This window comes from Phyllobates terribilis, unplaced genomic scaffold (assembly GCF_046119375.1).
Source record: "Phyllobates terribilis strain yellow unplaced genomic scaffold, ASM4611937v1 Scaffold_8__6_contigs__length_399053987, whole genome shotgun sequence".
Lineage (NCBI taxonomy): Eukaryota > Metazoa > Chordata > Amphibia > Anura > Dendrobatidae > Phyllobates > Phyllobates terribilis.
In genome coordinates, this window is record NW_027362768.1 from 381,764,192 (window position 1) to 381,784,427 (window position 20,236).

Sequence of the window (20,236 nt, forward strand, 5' to 3'; positions counted from 1 at the left end):
ATATAACTACTATAATACTGCTCCTATGTACAAGAATATAACTACTATAATACTGCTCCTATGTACAAGAATATAACTACTATAATAATGCTCCTATGTACAAGAATATAACTACTATAATACTGCTCCCTATGTACAAGACTATAACTACTATAATACTGCCCCCTATGTACAAGAATATAACTGCTATAATACTGCTCCTATGTACAAGAATATAACTACTATAATACTGCTCCTATGTACAAGAATATAACTACTATAATACTGCCCCCTATGTACAAGAATATAACTACTATAATACTGCCCCTTATGTACAGGAATATAACTACTATAATACTGCCCCCTATGTACAGGAATATAACTACTATAATACTGCCCCCTATGTACAAGAATATAACTACTATAATACTGCTCCTATGTACAAGAATATAACTGCTATAATACTGTTCCTATGTACAGTATAACTACTATAATTCTGCCCCTATGTACAAGAATATAACTACTATAATTCTGCCCCTATGTACAAGAATATAACTACTATAATACTGATCCTATGTACAAGAATATAACTACTATAATACTGCCCCTATGTACAAGAATATAACTACTATAATACTGATCCCTATGTACAAGAATATAACTACTATAATGCTGACCCCTATGTACAAGAATATAACTACTATAATTCTGCCCCTATGTACAAGAATATAACTACTATAATACTGATCCTATGTACAAGAATATAACTACTATAATACTGCCCCTATGTACAAGAATATAACTACTATAATACTGATCCCTATGTACAAGAATATAACTACTATAATGCTGACCCCTATGTACAAGAATATAACTACTATAATACTGCCCCCTATGTACAAGAATATAACTACTATAATACTGCTCCTATGTACAAGAATATAACTACTATAATACTGCTCCCTATGTACAAGAATATAACTACTATAATACTGCTCCTATGTACAAGAATATAACTACTATAATACTGCTCCCTATGTACAAGAATAGAACTACTATAATACTGCCCCTATGTACAAGAATAGAACTACTATAATACTGCCCCCTATGTACAAGAATATAACTACTATAATACTGCCCCCTATGTACAAGAATATAACTACTATAATACTGCCCCCTATGTACAAGAATATAACTACTATAATACTGCCCCTATGTACAAGAATATAACTACTATAATACTGCCCCTATGTACAAGAATATAACTACTATAATACTGCTCCTATGTACAAGAATATAACTACTATAATACTGCTCCTATGTACAGGAATATAACTACTATAATACTGCCCCCTATGTACAAGAATAGAACTACTATAATACTGCCCCCTATGTACAAGAATAGAACTACTATAATACTGCCCCTATGTACAAGAATATAACTACTATAATACTGCCCCCTATGTACAAGAATATAACTACTATAATACTGCCCCCTATGTACAAGAATATAACTACTATAATACTGCCCCCTATGTACAAGAATATAACTACTATAATACTGCCCCCTATGTACAGGAATATAACTACTATAATACTGCCCCCTATGTACAGGAATATAACTACTATAATACTGCCCCCTATGTACAAGAATATAACTACTATAATACTGCTCCTATGTACAAGAATATAACTACTATAATTCTGCCCCTATGTACAAGAATATAACTACTATAATACTGCTCCTATGTACAAGAATATAACTACTATAATACTGTTCCTATGTACAAGAATATAACTACTATAATACTGCTCCTATGTACAAGAATATAACTACTATAATACTGCCCCCTATGTACAAGAATATAACTACTATAATACTGCCCCCTATGTACAAGAATATAACTACTATAATACTGCTCCTATGTACAAGAATATAACTACTATAATTCTGCCCCTATGTACAAGAATATAACTACTATAATACTGCCCCCTATGTACAAGAATATAACTACTATAATACTGCCCCCTATGTACAAGAATATAACTACTATAATACTGCTCCTATGTACAAGAATATAACTACTATAATTCTGCCCCTATGTACAAGAATATAACTACTATAATACTGCTCCTATGTACAAGAATATAACTACTATAATACTGCTCCTATGTACAAGAATATAACTACTATAATTCTGTCCCTATGTACAAGAATATAACTACTATAATTCTGTCCCTATGTACAAGAATATAACTACTATAATACTGATCCTATGTACAAGAATATAACTACTATAATACTGCCCCTATGTACAAGAATATAACTACTATAATACTGCCCCTATGTACAAGAATATAACTACTATAATACTGCCCTCTATGTGCAAGAATATAACTACTATAATACTGCCCCCTATGTACAAGAATATAACTACTATAATACTGCCCCCTATGTACAAGAATATAACTGCTATAATACTGCCCCCTATGTACAAGAATATAACTGCTATAATACTGCCCCCTATGTACAAGAATATAACTGCTATAATACTGCCCCCTATGTACAAGAATATAACTACTATAATACTGCCCCCTATGTACAAGAATATAACTACTATAATACTGCCCCCTATGTACAAGAATATAACTACTATAATACTGCCCCCTATGTACAAGAATATAACTACTATAATACTGCCCCTTATGTACAGGAATATAACTACTATAATACTGCCCCCTATGTACAAGAATATAACTACTATAATACTGCTCCTATGTACAAGAATATAACTACTATAATACTGTTCCTATGTACAGTATAACTACTATAATTCTGCCCCTATGTACAAGAATATAACTACTATAATTCTGCCCCTATGTACAAGAATATAACTACTATAATACTGATCCTATGTACAAGAACATAACTACTATAATACTGCCCCTATGTACAAGAATATAACTACTATAATACTGCCACTATGTACAAGAATATAACTACTATAATACTGCTCCTATGTACAAGAATATAACTACTATAATACTGCTCCTATGTACAAGAATATAACTACTATAATACTGCCCCCTATGTACAAGAATATAACTACTATAATACTGCTCCTATGTACAAGAATATAACTACTATAATACTGCCCCTATGTACAAGAATAACTACTATAATACTGCCCCTATGTACAAGAATATAACTACTATAATACTGCCCCCTATGTACAAGAATATAACTACTATAATACTGCCCCTATGTACAAGAATATAACTACTATAATACTGCCCCTATGTACAAGAATATAACTACTATAATACTGCCCCCTATGTACAAGAATATAACTACTATAATACTGCTCCCATGTGCAAGAATATAACTACTGTACTATAATACTATCCTTTATATTGAAGGATATATCTTCTTTATGTGATGTCTTTCTGTATTGCAGATCTAGGAGGTTTTGCTCTCAGTAATAAATCAGGGTCTTCACCATTTTACTATCACGTCAAGTTCAGCAAGTTGAAAATATGCAAAGTCTAATGTTATTTCAGTCCCAGTAGAGGAGGAATGCAGTAATGTCTCATCACAGGTTAATGCAGAATATAATGTATTGGGAAGAGACAATGCCAATACCCGGGTAACCTTGGAGCTCCAAAGCAAATATTGGGCCCCACTGAATTCACGCCCCTTCCCGGTGATCACATGCTAAACCTGTCGTTTTACAGGTTAGGGGTCTCCTGGGTTGTAGGACCCCATAATAGCTCTGCCTGGTAATGGGACATGTGCACAGTATTTATTATACAGAACATATAGGTGGCGTTACATTGTATCATTACTCCTGATGTCATACATTGTTGTGGATGTGGTTTGTGCTCGGGGCAGGGTCGTCGTAAGCGAAGCAAAGCTGTAGGGAAAGTTTCACAATCTGGTTTTGGGTAATCACCTCTCAGTGAAGCGGCCGCAGAGGAGGAGAGCGAACCTGGAGAAGCGAGGTGAGAACCATGTAGGGGATACAAAGGATCCAACAACATGAGAAGCACGGGAGATCACATCCATGACAGATCAGTAACGCCACAGATAACACCGTGAGTGAGAACAGATCATGTAGTAGATGTCATCTGCAGTCCTATGTAACACCACAGATAACACAGTGATAACTCTCTGAGTACAGATAATGTAATAGATGTCACCTGCAGTCCTATGTAACACCACAGAGAACACAGTGAGTGAGAACAGATCATGTAGTAGATGTCATCTGCAGTCCTATGTAACGCCACAGATAACACAGTGATCACTCTCTGAGTACAGATAATGTAATAGATGTCACCTGCAGTCCTATGTAACACCACAGAGAACACAGTGAGTGAGAACAGATCATGTAGTAGATGTCACCTGCAGTCCTATGTAACACCACAGAGAACACAGTGAGTGAGAACAGATCATGTAGTAGATGTCATCTGCAGTCCTATGTAACACCACAGATAACACAGTGATAACTCCCTGAGTACAGATAATGTACATGTCACCTGCAGTCCTATGTAACACCACAGATAACAGTGATAACTCCCTGAGTACAGATAATGTAGTAGATGTCACCTGCAGTCCTATGTAACACCACAGATAACACAGTGATAACTCTCTGAGTACAGATAATGTAGTAGATGTCACCTGCAGTCCTATGTAACACCACAGATAACACAGTGATAACTCTCTGAGTACAGATAATGTAGTAGATGTCACCTGCAGTCCTATGTAACACCACAGATAACACAGTGATAACTCTCTGAGTACAGATAATGTAGTAGATGTCACCTGCAGTCCTATGTAACACCACAGATAATACAGTGATATCTCTCTGAGTACAGATAATGTAGTAGATGTCACCTGCAGTCCTATGTAACACCACAGATAACACAGTGATAACTCTCTGAGTACAGATAATGTAGTAGATGTCACCTGCAGTCCTATGTAACACCACAGATAATACAGTGATATCTCTCTGAGTACAGATAATGTAGTAGATGTCACCTGCAGTCCTATGTAATTCCACAGATAACACAGTGATAACTCTCTGAGTACAGATAATGTAGTAGATGTCACCTGCAGTCCTATGTAACACCACAGATAACACAGTGATCACTCTCTGAGTACAGATAATGTAGTAGATGTCACCTGCAGTCCTATGTAACACCACAGATAACACAGTGATAACTCTCTGAGTACAGATAATGTAGTAGATGTCACCTGCAGTCCTATGTAACACCACAGATAACACAGTGATAACTCTCTGAGTACAGATAATGTAGTAGATGTCACCTGCAGTCCTATGTAACACCACAGATAACACAGTGATAACTCTCTGAGTACAGACAATGTAGTAGATGTTACTGGTAACCATTTTGGAGCCAGGACTCACTCACAATAGATTATTCTAACAATGAGACAATAAGTAACATGCAGGGAAATCTTATAATCACATGATACTGGAAACACCGGAATAACAATAAATAAAACAATCAGATATTTATAAATAAATGTGAGGGGCGGAGCTTCTCTGTAAGGACCAATGGAAATGAACGTTCCTGATGTACAAAGTATCATAGAAACAGATCCTGAGAGATTACAGGCAGAGCGGATATATACTGTGATACTACAATAACAGGAAAGCTGGAGGTGACAGAGGAGGTGAGGCTGAGGCCGGGAGGATCATCGAGTACAATGGTTAATTATCCCAGTGGGATGGATGTGGAATGACCTACAGCTAAGCTGCGCTCTGAACTCCTTTCCTTATCCCCAATGTATGGCTACCTGCCCACAGCGTCTTCTTCAGGTGGATGTTCCATCTTTATCACATCTTTTAGCTGCGTCAAGGTCGGAAGCCCTGGTGTGCTTAATAGAAGTGACATGCTCCTTCTTTGGACAGCTTCTGCTAGGAAGTATTGAGCAATAGACGCCATCAGCCGAGCCGCAGCCAAAACAGCAGCAAAACCATTTTTCCTTTAGTGGATTCTCCTGGGAAAAAGACGTAGTGTGCACATAGCTTTATAGTGAACCTGTCACCAGAAATAAAGCTATTAACCTGTAGATATACGGTTAATCTGCAGGTTAACAGTGTTATTATGCTGCCCGGCGCCTGCGTGCAGCAGGGAGAAAATTAACTTTATTCTCGCTGCCAGCATTCGGTGTCAGTGATGGGGACGGGGCCAAAATGCAGAGGGAGGGTCAGTCAGGGCCGGGGCGCGGTTACAGACGCTGCTCTGTATAGTCAAGGCGGAGTATTCTCCCCCATGACTGAAACTGAATGCTGGGGGAGTTCTTTTTCTCCCACTGCATTCGGCTGCGTGCAGGCGCCGGGCAGCATAATAACTCTGTTAACCTGCAGATTAACCGCATATTTGCAGGTTAATAGCATTTTTTTCTGGTGACAGGTTCCCTTTAAAGAGGCGCTGTTTGATGTAAGATAAACAAACTGTGCTTTACCTACCCTCCCAGGGTCAAGCACTGAGTCTCTACCACTGACCTGGGCTCTACTGTTTGCAGCACTGCTGCTGTTCACTGAGCTCAGTGGCTTGTTCCAGCTACATGGGCAGAACCACTGAGCTCAGTGATTAGCAGCAGCACTGTAGACGAGATGTAAGTGCTGCAGACAATCAAGAGACACCAGGACAGCTGTGGAAAGTCAGACTCCGCCGGTCCTGGGGACCGAACTTCTCTGAAACCAGTAAATCCCTCTACTGTTCAGTACTGAAACATGTTCATTGTAATAATGGATCTTTCTTGATTTTTCTGCAGTTTCTCCACCACTAATTAAGGATCGGGGTTTCTGATTTCTTCTACTATTGGTTTGATGGGCGCAGTAGTGTGCAAATAACGATACAGGGTACGGACTGCACAAATTAGGTGAGCGAAATCCTGATCATCCTCTGACCTTCTAGCTGAAATAGACAACTTGAACCTTACAAGGCTATACATTTTACATGATGTATTTGCATCTTTCTTGTATATTCAGTATTCTTTGTTCTTTTGGTGTGTCTGGCAATTATTCTTGTTACATTCTTCTTATTTTTGGGGTTTGGATATCTTTTTATCGATTTGTAGCAAAGAAGTATTTATGTTTATCTGCTCGATCCCGTGGAATGGCTGACAATCGAAATAAATAAATGACATCTCTATATACATGTGTATAGAATGATACAGGCACCGTGGAATCTGCACTGGCTGATTGTCCTGTATCTTTCTAACAGTTTGTGATTCTAGTCTTCCCCATTATCAGGAACTTTCTTTTAGGCCACTGCCCCACTATCAGTATTTGGTCAGTATTCCGTCAGTATTTTTTCTCAGGAGTGGGAGCCAAAACCAGGAGTGGGTGATAAATGCAGAATTGGTGACTTGTTTCTATTATACCTTTTCTCTGATTGTTCTTCACCTGGTTTGGCTCCGAATCCTGAGAAAAAATACTGACCGAATACTGATAGTGGGGCCGTGGCCTTGGGGATGTACTGGAAGCTAAAATCTCTATACACAGCTGGGAAACATGTCAAAAATTAGAACTTCCTAGAATTGTATTCAGTGTAGACTAGACATAACATTTTTCAGTGCAGTTAAAATGTAACAACTTTGTTTGTGACAAACTCTCAACTAGGAGAAGTTTGAGGTCAGGATTTGGGAGGTTTTTTTTAGCATTTGGCTCTAATCTGACAGCAGATTATGTTTCAATTACCCATGATTTGCAAATTAAGTGTTTTAGAAGGTTGTTAGGCTGTGTGCCCACTATGCATTTTTCAAGCATTTTTGATGCGGAATTTCCATAGCAGAAACTCTTTAAAAACGCTTGGTAATCCGTGCCCCATGATCCCCAATGAAAATCTGCATGTTCTGTGCCCATGCTGTGGAATTTTCCGCAGCGGAAAAATCAGCAGCATGTCCATTATTTGTGCATTTCCGCATGCGGATTTGAGGTCCCAATGCACTTAAAAAACGCAAGTCAAATCCGCGTGTAAAATCCGCAAGCGTTTTTGACTGCCAAGAACATGCAGAAACGCTGTAGAAATTTTCTTCTTCATTTCTGCATCGTGGGCACATAGCCTTATAGACTAAGTAGAATTTAAGATGGCGGCAGAGCCAGGGTCCATGGTATTGGGGTCTGTTGGGAATGTTATCAGATTGTAGGATGGTTGTGCTGTGGTTGCTATTTTCTGCATCTCTTGGTTTTATGGGGAAATGACCTTTAGCTGGGATCTTCATGGGGTTTCTGGTGTCTCGCTCCTCTTCCTTCTTTTCCTTTGCTATAGTTCTTTCATTACTATATGACGCAGCTGCAGCGTTGGATGCGAATATCAGTTTCTGTGGTTGCAGGGGGGCTGAGATATTTGCATCCTGTGGCTGTGAAGTGGTTCTATCTTGCACGTTGCAGAGACACGGGCTGTCACCTGTACCTCTGCCTTCCGGGACAGTCCCAGCCTCTGAACATTAATTTATTGCTCACCAACATTACTGTATAATTCCCCAAGAATAACAATAAAAAAAATGTCTGGAAATTGTGACATTCTCCATCATTGTCCTCTTTGAAAGTCACTCAGCTCTGAACTTGAACAGACTGCCAATCTCTTCTGAAAAGTGGGTACGTTTCTTTCTTTCTTTGCTCTGTCTGTACCTCGGCCTTTCATGTATGAAATCGGAATCTCAGGGTGAGCTTGGCTATAGCCCCTGAACAAATAGAGATCTGGAGAGAATAGAAATCAACACTTAGAGGTGTACCAAGACTTGGGTGTTAACCAGTCTCTTAAAGGGCCAGTCACTTAGAGCAGGGGTGCACAACCTTTTTTGGTCAAGTGGCCACACTAAATATTAAAGGTGCATTACCTACTGTGACATTTATGGCATATCAAAAGTATATACCATAAATGTCTGAAAGGTACAAATTCTACTTTCAGGACTCCAGAAACGTGGATGGGATTTACAGAGATCACTGTACTGTTTTTTTTTTTTTTATGCTTCATAAATTGACCTGCGTTGCGTGTTTCAAATCCGCAACATGTCAATTTCCCCTGGGGGTCCGCGGAGTTACCTGTGTGGAATAGACTTACATTAGATGCGGAAATTCCACAGGTAATAAAACACATGTAATCTGCACCTGACTGCATCAATGAAGCTTTGTCAACGCCAAATACTAGAAAAGTATCAAAAACAAAGCAGATTTTTATTTAAAGCAAAGGCCGTAAAGAGACAAAGACCGCGGCGTCAAAAATGCGATAAAAACACATAAAAAAAATAGAACTCGAATATGCAAGTATCCTAATTAATTTTTCAAAATCAGCAACATCAAATGCTCATGGTGGGGCTGCAGCCTCGTGGTGTGTTCACACAGAGTTTTTCGAAATAAATTCTGCTCTTAATTCCACATCTAAAATTGCGTCAAATACTCTTTGCTTAAGTTTCCAACTGAATTGAAAAGTTTTCGTGCGCCTTTAAAGTTCTTTTTTTTTTTTTTTCTGAACATTTCAAAGTAAAACTAATAGGAATTTTATTCAGAGAGTATTTTGAGCATTTTTATGTTGATTTGCAGTAAATCCTCGTAACAAACTGTGTGAATAGGCCTTAAAGAGGAAAAAGAGATCATGCACACGGCTCTCTAAAAGTTCTTTGCTTACTGTCTAACGATACAGAACTCCCATAAACTTCAGTGGAGAACACAGACACGGAGGCCTCCTGTCTAATTCACATACTACTATCAGGAGCTAAACGGCTGACGAGACCCCATTCCCCTGATGTACGAGCCATCCAGAGATGTGTACACAGGGCACCATTAGTAGCTGCTCCTCAGCTGCTGCAACTCCTCTTCTGTGTGTGACAAGCATTTTTCTGCCCATATAGTTGGGGGGCCACACAGAATGGTACCGTGGGCCACCGGTTGTGCACCCCCTGTTTTAGAGTTTGCAGTATTGAAAACCGCAGAAGCCCCACAGCATTTGATAACTGGGAACAATAGATTGTATTAAACTGCAGAGTTTATGGAGAGAGAGTGTGTGTAAGGTTACTGTCCCTTTAAGAGGCCATGCTCCATGCATTTCCGTACATCCTCCAGAAATGATCAGAGTTGGGAGGTTTTATTTCCAGCGGCCGCTCACAGGTTATAAAACCCAGATTATAGATGAGAGGAGAGTGAGGGATGTAGTGCCGGGCGATCCATCCATATAGCCGCCGGGCGATCCATCCATATAGCCGCTGGCTGGGCTGATCTGCAGGGTCGGCTCTGGATATGGCTTGGCTTCTCGCCCAGGACTATGATTAAAGTACAACCAGGTAAGTTGATGTATGAGATAGCAATGTAAATACTTTTATACCCAAAAATGAAAAAAGTATTCTAGGAGTGATACCTATTTACAAGCTTCAGTGCACAGAGGCTCCTTACAAAAAACTCCCTCCGGGACCCCAGCATTGTGCGGCACGCCACTGTTTATGGGAGAATTCCGCTCTTACGTCACCACAATATAACCTGCGAAAAGTCCAAATGCTGACGCGTTTCTCACCTTACTCATGTGTTCTCCAAATACTGAAAATGTTTATTTTTTTTTATTTAAACAATAGCTATAAACATTGAGCAGAAACAATATGTTCTAAGCTCAGGAGCTGTGGGGCCCTATTCTGTGTGTATCTGTGGGGCCCCCCAAGTGGTGCAGTAATAGGAATGAAGTGGCTGATGTTACATGCAGCCTCCTGTAGATTAGAGGGGTCTCTACAATATAAAAACCCAACAGCAAGGGGCAGAAAAGACCCAGGAGCTTCATTCCTCTGTATAGATAAGAGTATAGACTGTTGATACAATGTATCAATGATATAATCTCCAATATAACAGGCGCCCTGTGAAGGAGCAGAATCCCAAAAACACAGAAAGACCCCCATTGGTGTGATAATTACATGAACAAGAATGAAGTTTGAAACAGACTGACAGCAAGCCGAGATCCTGATATCCCTGTATAAATAATATAGGAATGATACTGAAATATTGTATAACTTTACACTACAAGGGGAAGACTACAATTACAGAGAGTAAAGATGATCTCTTAAAGGCGTCCTGGGTAATAAACCCCACAGGAGGATTAATGGAAGCTCATCCCTGTCACCACCCAGCTTTTCCATATATAAATGGAACTAATAAAAGACATTTTAGTGTAAATCTATTATTCTCCACAGAAGCCCCGTGAGACTCGATTGTAATCTCTGCAACACAATAAGTGTGAGGAGGAACTAAAACTTCAGCGAATTTCCACAGGATGTAACTCATGATCAGAGCAGCATAAATAATGTATGTACACAGTGACTGCACCAGCAGAATAGTGAGTGCAGCTCTGGAGTATAATACAGGAGGTAACTCAGGATCAGTAATGTAATGTATGTACACAGTGACTGCACCAGCAGAATAGTGAGTGCAGCTCTGGAGTATAATACAGGAGGTAACTCAGGATCAGTAATGTAATGTATGTACACAGTGACTGCACCAGCAGAATAGTGAGTGCAGCTCTGGAGTATAATACAGGATGTAACTCAGGATCAGTAATGTAATGTATGTACACAGTGACTTCACCAGCAGAATAGTGAGTGCAGCTCTGGAGTATAATACAGGATGTAACTCAGGATCAGTAATGTAATGTATGTACACAGTGACTTCACCAGCAGAATAGTGAGTGCAGCTCTGGAGTATAATACAGGATGTAACTCAGGATCAGTAATGTAATGTATGTACACAGTGACTTCACCAGCAGAATAGTGAGTGCAGCTCTGGAGTATAATACAGGATGTTACTCAGGATCAGTAATGTAATGTATGTACACAGTGACTTCACCAGCAGAATAGTGAGTGCAGCTCTGGAGTATAATACAGGATGTTACTCAGGATCAGTAATGTAATGTATGTACACAGTGACTTCACCAGCAGAATAGTGAGTGCAGCTCTGGAGTATAATACAGGATGTTACTCAGGATCAGTAATGTAATGTATGTACACAGTGACTTCACCAGCAGAATAGTGAGTGCAGCTCTGGAGTATAATACAGGATGTAACTCAGGATCAGTAATGTAATGTATGTACACAGTGACTGCACCAGCAGAATAGTGAGTGCAGCTCTGGAGTATAATACAGGAGGGAACTCAGGATCAGTAATGTAATGTATGTACACAGTGACTGCACCAGCAGAATAGTGAGTGCAGCTCTGGAGTATAATACAGGATGTAACTCAGGATCAGTAATGTGATGTATGTACACAGTGACTGCACCAGCAGAATAGTGAGTGCAGCTCTGGAGTATAATACAGGATGTAACTCAGGATCAGTAATGTAATGTATGTACACAGGGACTGCACCAGCAGAATAGTGAGTGCAGCTCTGGAGTATAATACAAGATGTAACTCAGGATCAGTAATGTAATGTATGTACACAGTGACTGCACCAGCAGAATAGTGAGTGCAGCTCTGGAGTATAATACAGGATGTAACTCAGGATCAGTAATGTAATGTATGTACACAGTGACTGCACCAGCAGAATAGTGAGTGCAGCTCTGGAGTATAATACAGGAGGGAACTCAGGATCAGTAATGTAATGTATGTACACAGTGACTGCACCAGCAGAATAGTGAGTGCAGCTCTGGAGTATAATACAGGATGTAACTCAGGATCAGTAATGTGATGTATGTACACAGTGACTGCACCAGCAGAATAGTGAGTGCAGCTCTGGTGTATAATACAAGATGTAACTCAGGATCAGTAATGTAATGTATGTCCACAGTGACTGCACCAGCAGAATAGTGAGTGCAGCTCTGGAGTATAATACAGGATGTAACTCAGGATCAGTAATGTAATGTATGTACACAGTGACTGCACCAGCAGAATAGTGAGTGCAGCTCTGGAGTATAATACTGGATGTAACTCAGGATCAGTAATGTAATGTATGTACACAGTAACTGCACCAGCAGAATAGTGAGTGCAGCTCTGGCGTATAATACAGGATGTAACTCATGATCAGTAATGTAATGTATGTACACAGTAACTGCACCAGCAGAATAGTGAGTGCAGCTCTGGAGTATAATACAGGAGGTAAGTCAGGATCAGTAATGTAATGTATGTACACAGTGAATGCACCAGCAGAATAGTGAGTGCAGCTCTGGAGTATAATACAGGATGTAACTCAGGATCAGTAATGTAATGTATGTACACAGTGACTGCACCAGCAGAATAGTGAATGCAGCTTTGGAGTATAATACAGGATGTAACTCAGGATCAGTAATGTATGTACACAGTGACTGCACCAGCAGAATAGTGAGTGCAGCTCTGGAGTATAATACAGGATGTAACTCAGGATCAGTAATGTAATGTATGTACACAGTGACTGCACCAGCAGAATAGTGAGTGCAGCTCTGGAGTATAATACAGGATGTAACTCAGGATCAGTAATGTAATGTATGTACACAGTGACTGCACCTGCAGAATAGAGAGTGCAGCTCTGGAGTATAATACAGGATGTAACTCAGGATCAGTAATGTAATGTATGTACACAGTGACTGCACCAGCAGAATAGTGAGTGCAGCTCTGGGGTATAATACAGGATGTAACTCAGGATCAGTAATGTAATGTATGTACACAGTGACTGCACCAGCAGAATAGTGAGTGCAGCTCTGGAGTATAATACAGGATGTAACTCAGGATCAGTAATGTAATGTATGTACACAGTGACTGCACCAGCAGAATAGTGAGTGCAGCTCTGGAGTATAATACAGGATGTAACTCAGGATCAGTAATGTAATGTATGTACACAGTGACTGCACCAGCAGAATAGTGAGTGCAGCTTTGGAGTATAATACAGGAGGTAACTCAGGATCAGTAATGTAATGTATGTACACAGTGACTGCACCAGCAGAATAGTGAGTGCAGCTCTGGAGTATAATACAGGATGTAACTCAGGATCAGTAATGTAATGTATGTACACAGTGACTGCACCAGCAGAATAGTGAGTGCAGCTCTGGAGTATAATACAGGATGTAACTCAGGATCAGTAATGTAATGTATATACACAGTGACTGCACCAGTATTTCTAGCTTACATAACATTTGGATTTTGTAGAGCTACTAGAGTAACATAATAACCTTTTTATTGCTTTTTGGAATTGAGCAGGAAACTATACTTACAATAGTTACAATGTATTTATTATAGCTTGGAGTGACATTGTTATTTGGATACTGGCTGGAGAGAATCTTAAAGAGGTTGTCCACTTCTTTATCATTCTTTATCATCATACTTAGGATAGGTCATCAATGTCTAATTGGTTGGGGTCCGACACCGGGCACCCCTGCCGATCAGTTGCTGTCGGTGGTAGCGGCGGCGGCGGCAGCCACCGACCGGAAATGCTCAATTGGGGAGCTGCTCCATCTTCTAATAGTGGCCGTGGCTGGGTACTGCACATCCGCCTCCTGTTCAAATCAATATGGAGATGGATGTGCAGTACTCGGCCGCGGCCGCTATCAGAAGACTTAGCAGCTCCGCAGTTGAGCATTTCCGGCCGGCGGCCGCCGACGCCAAGAGCAGCTGATTGGTCGAGGTCTAACACCCGGCACCTCCACCGATCAGACATTGATCACCTATCCTAAGTATAGATCATCAGTGATAAAGTAGTGGACAGCCTCTTAAGTGACATCTTAAATATATGAAGAAGTTTTTTCAAAGTTTCATTAGTTGGAAACTGCTCTCAGAAGTGAGTGGATATTTGGATGACGGCCAGATCTTTGTCTCTGAACACGGCATATTTTCATGTGGGTGGAGATCTCCGAGCTGCTTTGGATTTCGTGGCTCCACTTGGACAAATGAAAAACTTTAAAAGTGAAATTAGTTTTGATAAGGATCCTCACTCATGGAGCAGCCCGGATCTCAGCGTGACGATGAGAGCAGCCACATGAGCTGATAGTCACCAGACGGTGGCGGCTGGGTACGGTAAGAACAAAGAGGAGACGGGCTGGAAATGTCGTTCATAGGACTGTGTCTATTCCTTATACTCCAATCACATCGCAAGCTGCATTTATATGGGAGTGTAATGTAGGCAGATTGTGGCGGTGTCATGTTGGTGTTGCATAGTGCTCTTATCTGGCATTGTATGGTAGTATAATTGGGCACAAAGACATGGACCGCAATCTGGCGGCATTTTTGTTAGATGCGAAGCTGCATGTGCACATAAAGCATGTAGATATATATATCCTCTTGTGCCCATATATCTATTAAAAATGGAATAGCAACAGGTAAATAAAACAGGATAGAAAACAATTGTTCACGATTTGTCAGCAGAGTACAATTCCTGGACAAAAAAAACAGAAAATGATACAGAACAGAACAACGTACAGCGCCCGCTAGAGATGTCACCAAGTGTTTTACTATGTAGCAAAAGAGCATAAAATAATATTTAATTGCTGAAAGTTCTGAAATACAGCTAAAAGTAAAGAGTAAATTGTAACAATGACAGATGTTTTTCTTGATGAAGAAATAAGTTATGGAAAACACAATAATTTTTGAATCCTCAGAGGAGGATGGGAAACATCTGCAGAAAGTGATGTTCCCCATCACGGTATGACAGTAAAATATCCAAGGGAATGTAGTGCCGAACAGATGAGTGACAGAAGTAAAGCTGTAAGGGAATAGAGCAAACACATAGAGTAAGACCCTAAGTGAGGAGGATGGGTTGATCAGTGGTGCTCACCTGATGTGGTTGTGTGAGACAGATACATAACATACATACACAGTGGGGAGAATAAGTATGTGATACTCTGCCGATTTTGCAAGTTTTCCCACCTACAGAGAATGGAGAGATCTGTAATTGTTATCGTCGGTTATTTCACCTGTGAGAGACAGAATCTAAAAATAATCCAGATAATCACATTGTATGATTGTTACATAATTAATTTGCATTTTATTCCATGAAATAAGTATTTGATACAATAGAAAAAGAGAACTTAATATTTGGTCCAGAAACCTTTGTTACAATTACAGAGGTCAGACGTTTCCTGTAGTTCTTGACCAGGTTTGCACACACTGCAGCAGGGATTTTGGCCCCCTCCTCCATACAGATCTTCTCCATCTCTTTCAGGTTTCGGGGCTGTCGCTGGGAAACATTGAGTTTCAGCTCCCTCCAAAGATTTTCTATTGGGTTCAGGTCTGGAGACTGGCTAGGCCACTGCAGGACCTTGAAATGCTTCTTACGGAGCCACTCCTTAGTTGCCCTTGTCGGGGAAAAAGAGAATATATATATTTGTAACTTTTATACTTTTGTAACTTTTATACGCTTTTTTGCTAATGTACTAACCACCATTTTGTGTCATATAACAATAAGCTTTCCTTGCTACGTAATACTCAAATCGAAACTTAAACTAAGACAGTTCCAGTGTTGCCAAGACTTATTTCAGAGAAACGAAACAAGATTATAAGCTGACGGCTGCAATATCTGCCCAGAGACTGAGATAAGGAGATGAGGACCAATTAGGAGTGGCCAGACACTGGACTTTCATGGCTTACCCCGCCCCGGACAACCCCTATCCCCTCCCCATTATGTAGTGTATTTAGATTTGTGCATGTAAAAAATAAACTCAGAACATTGCTGAGGACGTTGTCTGTAGTAGCCTTCTGAGCATGCTCTGAGTTTGAACCAGCTTGTTGTCTGACTCATTCTTTGAATGGTTGACCCATGCTCATAGTTTGAATTTGGAGTGACTGGAGGACGAGTGGAATGTCATCACGACCCCCACAAATGGCGCTCAATGTGCGGCGTGGCTAGCGGTACGCCGCCCTCCCGGACCCATATTGCTGATTTCCCTGGTGGTGACCGCGGTGGCTGAATTTGAGGCCTGATGAACCTCCATCGAACACGGTAAGTTGAGATGTATTTTATATGTCTCACTTGCCTGTGTGTCAGCCGCAGCGGTTCCTGTTGGGTTGTCAGGTTGGATCTGGGTGGGTGATCGGTCGAGTGGTGAGACCTCAGGCGTCCCGCACCACGTCCTGAACCAGCAAGTGTTAAAACGAGTGACGTCGCATGCCTGCGCGTGCTCGTGTGCACACCACCTCCTCCTCCCCCGGTCACTGTACTTTTCTTAGATAGCTGCCTCCCGTAACTGATAGTCGAGGTTTCAAAGCATTCCTGAATTGTAGTGTAAGGGAGAAAGAATCTGTGACGAATTGAGGAGTGCTCTTCGTCTAACACAGAGACTGCTGTAAAGTCAAGGTTAGGAAACAGTGTATTGAGGTGTCTCTACACTGTCGGGTGGTACCGTGGTAGGAAAGCAGATAGATTGAGGTGTCTCTCTATCTCAACAGTGTATTGAGGTGTCTCTACACTGTCGGGTGGTGCCGTGGTAGGAAAGGAGATAGATTGAGGTGTCTCTCTATCTCATCAGTGTATCGAGGTGTCTCTACACTGACGGGTGGTGACCTGTAGTCAGGGTGCCGTGGTGAGTCGCACTGTAAAGTCGCCATTCAAGGCTAGGAAAGGAGTTAGATTGAGGTGTCTCTCTATCTCAACAGTGTATTGAGGTGTGCTCTACACTGAGGAATGGCGACCTGTGGACTGCACCAGTGATCTGAGTCGCGACAGATCATTGCATTCTATAAGAAAATGTTGAGTATATTCAAATTTGAAAGATCTCGTAAGTTGTGGAATGCTGCTGTAGGAGTTAAGCCAATTAGTGGAGTTACGGGAAGGCAAGAAGGCAAGAAGAATGTTAGGAATTTGTATAACATGATAAGCTTATCCAGTACAGGCAGGCTTTAGTTTTCAGTGTAGAAAGAATGTGTGTTACACAGAAGTTGGGAAAGTTGGGTGAGGATTTTTGCACCAGACTCAAGCACATCTTAGAGTAGATGGTGCAGGGGGGAACAGAGAATGCCGAGCCTTTGTTCGGATACATGAAAGCTGCAGAATGTGATTTGTTATGTGCCCCCAAAATGGCCGTTGCACCTTTGATGTCTGTCACTACACTGAGCCCTCAGTCACCACCCTATAATGGCGCCGACGCCAAATTACCGGAGGGGTGGACGTGTCGGGTGTGTGGAGAGCAAAACCCACTCTGGGCGGGCCGCCCATGGCACGATGCCCAGCCTGCCCCCAAGAACAATCCCACCCCCACTCCCCCCTCCTCCCTCCAACGGCCATCTTACTACACCTTTTCCTGCCTCCAAGAACTATCCCATTTCCACTCCAACTCCTCCCTCCCACGGCCATCTTGCTACACCTCTTACTTGTTGTGGGAGGCCCGGAAAGCCCCAATCCGGCCTATATCCACTACTAGATCCGTCCGGTGCATATTACCAGCCACCAGCACAGGTGGAAAAGCCCGCAGTCCCAGAGCACCCATCTGAAACTAATGTGACACCCTCTGCTCCAGTCCACGATGCTGAGACGCTTCCCCTGTTTCCTATGGGAGTCACCCACAACCCTGGGGATATCCTCCTCAACTCCCCAGAATTTCAGGCCAGACTGCTCTCCCTCCGCCAACATACTGTTACTCAAGACGATACGGAGCCAGATGAGGGATGGGCTCAAGATACTCCAGCCCCCCCCCCCCTTTACCCCATACGTCTCCTATGGCATCCTCCACCCCACATCCATTACCCGTACTCCGGCCCTTGCTCCAAGCAACTGCTGAAAGAGCCCCACCCCCCAGCCCCTCAGAAGTCTGGGACCCCTGCCGCTCCCGGAATCTAGTAGACCCATCAGGACGCCCTGTCACTCTGTCAATAGGCTATGGTGACATCCTTACACATCGGGTGGGGGCCATAGTCAACCCTACAAACACCTGTATGAGCCATGTTGGAGGATTGGCTCGCAAAATTTCCCTTGCTGCTGGTTCTACTCTGGCTGCAGAATGCCAGGCTCACTTAGCCGAAAACGGAGAGCTTTCAAAAGGCCATGGATTCCACAAAAGCAGGATCTCTTAGTACGTATGAATCCGGCCTAGAATACATGAAACAGTTAAAAGCCTGGGCTCAGAATCGCTTGTCAGATCAAGCTGGGTCTGTACAAGATGTTCAACAAGACCCTGATGAATCTGTGGAAAGATATGCTGCAAGACTCAGCATGCATTTTGAGGATCTCGGATACAGTTTTCACGTCAAGACGCAGGCCGCTCTGTTGGTTCAGGCCCTAGTAGATGGCATACAAGACGCTCTCAGAGATGAAGTCCTGAGAGTACGGCCCGAGATTCGTTCTTCTTCTTTCAACGACGCGGCGGATATCGTTAAAGCTTTCCAAAAATCAATGCTAAAAATGGAAAAGGATACTAAGCCAAAGAAGAAAACCGCTCCTGCCATGGTATATCAAGCTCAAGAAAGCTACCCACCCCTTGGCAACCAACATGGAATCAAGTGGGTAATGGTTAAAGGCACAGGTGATGATACTCCTCCCACATATAGAAAACAAGACAGAAGAGATGACAAGGGATCATCTAGAAACAGAAGACAACCTCGTGATTCTGAAAGACGAATGTTGTGTTAGGAATGTGGTAATCTTGACCACATCCTCAGAGACTGTCCAACCCGCAGACAGTACCATGACCGGTCGTTCCGTGACGGTCCACACAACCATGGACCTTCCCGTGAACCATCTCATCCACGCCAATGACGGCTCGGTCAACCAGTGTCCACTTTCCCGGCTACGCATCTCACGGCCGCCTGTGGGACTGTCACTTTACAGGTGGACCATCAACCACTGGAGTTCCTGGTGGACACTGGGGCGGCCACATCTGTCATTTCCTCTGCACAGCTCCCTCCTTCTGTATCCCTATCACCGGATACCCTCACCTGTGTTGGGGTGGAAGGCCAACATATTTCCTCTCCACTCACAGTCCCTGTGTCTGCAGGACCGTTCACCGGAGTACTCACAAGATTCTTGGTCTCTGAAACTTGCTCTGTCAACCTGTTGGGAGCCGATCTCTTAGAGCGGATGAAGGCAACAATTACCTTCGGAAACCATGGTATGGAGCTTCTTTTGCGGGACCCTCATTCCAAACAAGGGACTGAAGACCGCGGTGTTCTTAAAGCCTTCCCTCTCATGATGATGACCATACAACCTCACAGTTCCCTCACTCTCTGTGGTCCAGCGGGCCAGAGGACGTTGGCCTCCTGCAGGTTCCCCCGGTCCAGGTACACCTCAAGCCTGGACACAGGTACCCACGGTTGCCACAATACCCCCTCAAGGCTGCACAAGAACAAAGCTTGGGTACCCA

The 20,236-nt window shown here is 42.1% G+C and overlaps 1 protein-coding gene across 5 annotated transcripts in view; it reads left to right on the plus strand.

Annotated features, from left to right (window-relative positions):
- Positions 1–3,769: 3,769 nt before the first annotated feature.
- IL5RA (interleukin 5 receptor subunit alpha) overlaps positions 3,770–20,236 on the plus strand; it is a 230,539-nt gene continuing 214,072 nt past the window's right edge. Inside the window, exons 1-2 of one of the 5 annotated variants that reach the window (XM_073645053.1) lie at positions 3,770–4,074; positions 6,782–6,889. The gene's annotated coding sequence lies outside the window, so the exon portion shown is untranslated. Of the gene's footprint in view, positions 4,075–6,781; positions 6,890–10,084; positions 10,292–14,788; positions 14,964–20,236 lie in introns of those variants that run through there. The other 4 variants (XM_073645052.1, XM_073645055.1, XM_073645056.1 and 1 more) reach the window with 4 other exon arrangements.